At 50.8% G+C, this 3,202-nt stretch overlaps 1 pseudogene; it reads right to left on the bottom strand.

Moving 5' to 3' along the window:
* Positions 1 to 2,090: 2,090 nt before the first annotated feature.
* On the bottom strand, positions 2,091 to 2,696 carry LOC120841590 (annotated as a pseudogene).
* Positions 2,697 to 3,202: the final 506 nt, after the last annotated feature.

Below are 3,202 nucleotides of genomic sequence, written 5' to 3'. Positions count from 1 at the left end.
CTCAACCAAACGCAATAAAAACGAGCTCCCTTGAAAACAAGACCTCTCCATAGACTTGGCTAAGCCGACTCCAGGAAAAGACAAAAATATTAAACGTTTCCTTTTTCTGGTGGCATCTGCCTTGTCCGCATCTTCCTGAAATCTCTAGCCGGAAAGAGATTTGCGCTCTAACCTACACCAAGCATATGTTCCCGGTGTCGCTCCCACATGAAAGCCCTGGTTTCTGGACTCGATAGCCTTGTGTAAGTCACCATCGGAATTTCTGACTTGATTTCTGCATCTGACTTCATTCCGGGCTGAAGCACCAGCTGCGAGTTGGGTACGTGTACACGGGATTCGAGGTGCTTGAGCGAGATTGAGGACTTGTCAATCAATTCTAATGCATTCCCCCAATTATCTTCTCTTTGGCGGCGCGACTTCCGACTTCCCCCCGCTCGGTGACTCCTTGTAGCTCTTGTTCTTCTCGTCGGATAGGCTCTGTCTCGAAGTTTCCTCATTCAGCGTGGATTTGCTGATGTCCCCTCCATGCCTGTTGCTCGCATTGCTGCAGTAGATTGACGGCTCCCTGGGGTTGGTATCATGATGTTTTCTTTCGTCCTGCACCGAAGAAATTTCCGTGGAGTGTCGCGCGTTGAACCTCCGGTCACGGTGTTCATCCGAAGCGTTTGACCAGAACGGAAGGCCTAGCGCCGCCTCCTCGACCTCCGCTGCCTCGGACCCTTTTGCTCCTTTAGCTTCAGCTTTCTAAATCACTGCTCTGCTTCTTGCTCTTCCAGCCACAGCCGGTTCATGCTTTCTTGGGGTGGATATCTTCCTGATTTCCGTCTCCCAGCCCAGACGACAACTTCCTCTTTCTGGAGTAGCGCTTCCTGTGACATCGTTCCTTGAACGAATCCTGGAAAGGTGGAAGTCACTCACCCAGTGCAGCGTTTTCTTCTTGTGTTCTTTGCGCCTGGACGAACACTAGATGTCGTTCTGGGATGGCGAAGAGGTTTCTGCCATCTGGCAGAAACCTCTTCTGCCATCTGGCTTTTGCCATCTGGCTCTGCCTCGGATCTCCTTCGTCCAACGTGGTCTCATCCGCATACCTTCTGGATCCCTTGGTCTCGCAGCCAGTGCTGGTCTCTGAATCCTTAATGTGGATGTCTTGACGTTTTTCCTTTTTTCGCCTCGACGACAGCTGCCATCGGCTGGTCATGCTGTCGTCGAGCCCTCGGTGTCGTTCTCCCTCCGAAGCGTTCAGGTCAGATTGGAGGACGCTGACCTTGAGCGCTCTCCTCTTATGTTTCCTTTGTTTGGAAGGCTGACAGGAACCGGGCGACCTTCCTAAGGGCCCCTGGCTTGGATCTTCCTTGTCCAGAATGTGCTCATTCGCGTCTCCGCTGGGACCCTTGATCTCGTAACTGCCGCCGGTGAATGGTTTCCTGGGATGGGTTTCTCTGCGTTTTTTCTCTTACAGCCTCGACGACATCTGCTTCTGACTCGGTGCGTTACGCCTCTAGTGACGCAGCTCACCAGAGTTGTTTGGGGCATGTCGGAGAACGCTGACCCTGCGCTGCTTCCTCTTCTGTTCCTTTTTCCCAAAAGGACGGCTCAAACAAAACGCTTTTTCCAGCACCCTTGACCGGGGTCTCGCTTCTCCAGCTCGGGCTTGGTCTCGGAGTCCCACGGGAGAAACCCAAATCCTGCTCTGCCTCCCTATCTGCTGACTTCTCCCCGCTGCGTTCCTTGAGTTGGACGGACGTCCGCGGTGTCGGCACCATGCTGGCCGTGCCTTCGTCCCCCAGTAAGCAGTTGTTACATGCTCGAGAAGCCTCCTCGCCTGTTGCGACAGGATCGCGATCCCGGTTTCGGATATAAAACGTCGCTGACATGGATTATAACAACATTGAAGGAATTTTATTGACTTTTGTCTTTGTAAGTCTGAACCCTCACGCGTGGCCAGGCCACTACCGATACATGTTCCTTTCTCTAAATGAGCTGAACATTATTACGTTATACAAAAGAAAACAACAACCACACAGAATTACGCACGTATAAACTCAAACGCAGCTGAGCGTAGTCGCGTCACTCGAAAACAGACTGTAGGGCTATACTATTCATTTAAAGTCTTCATTATATGTCAGACGCACTGGTGCCTTTATCGTCCTTCCCGACCTACAAACTTCCAGAGCCGGAGGTTGGTCGAGTCGTGTCGGCAGGCAATCTTGACACGATGGCGGCTCTGGAGGCATTTTAGCTGGCGAGGTTTGAGGTGCTGACTCGCTCTCATTTTCAGGACCTCGCTCGGGCATTCCTGTATCATCAAACCCTTGGATTTGCTGAAAGTCCTCAGTAGTCTTTCTCAAGGACCTTGGTGCCACTGCTTGCAGGAGGTGAGCTGGGTTGCTCCACTTTTTGTCAGTTTGTGGGCGCGCGATGTCTCCTTGTTGCAAGGGCCGTGGACTCCGACACATCTTTGTGTCCTGAACAAGCTTGTGAATCAATGAAGAGGCGGGCACACCAAAGTCTGGAATTCAGCTTCTCAACCGCAGTCCCATTAGGAGTTCTGAAGGGCATCGCCCGTCTTCCAGGGGGCCTGTTCGGTAGTTCAGAAGCCCGATCCTCAAGTCCTCGTTTGCATGCTTGGTTTTCTTCAGTAGCCTCTTCATTACTTGCACACCCTTTTCCCTCAAACCATTTGACCTCGGGAACCGGGGGCTGGAAGTGACATGCGTAAAGTCATACAGATTAGCAAACTTCCTCAACTCTTGAGATATAAATTGTGGACCTCCGTCGGTGCACGCCTCAAGCGGAATTCCGTGTCTGGCAAATAGGTTTGACAATTTTTGTATCACCATTCTACTCGAAGTAGTCTGCAGAAATGCAATCTCTGTATAATTTGTATAACTTCCTCAACTCTTGAGATATAAATTGTGGACCTCCGTCGGTGCACGCCTCAAGCGGAATTCCGTGTCTGGCAAATAGGTTTGACAATTTTTGTATCACCATTCTACTCGAAGTAGTCTGCAGAAATGCAATCTCTGTATAATTTGAGTATGCGTCATTGGCAACAAAATAACTTCTGCCCGCGTATTCACAAAGATCAACACCCGCAAAGGGCCACGGCAGCCGAGGCGTTTCCCTATTGCATGAAAACTCTGAAGGTTGTTTATCGGCAAATGTGTGACATGCTGCGTATTTCGCGATCATGTTTTCAATG

The sequence above is a fragment of the Ixodes scapularis genome, unplaced genomic scaffold (assembly GCF_016920785.2).
Source record: "Ixodes scapularis isolate PalLabHiFi unplaced genomic scaffold, ASM1692078v2 PGA_scaffold7__128_contigs__length_106722199, whole genome shotgun sequence".
NCBI classification, from domain to species: Eukaryota; Metazoa; Arthropoda; class Arachnida; order Ixodida; family Ixodidae; genus Ixodes; species Ixodes scapularis.
This window is presented reverse-complemented; position numbering and strand designations above follow the sequence as displayed.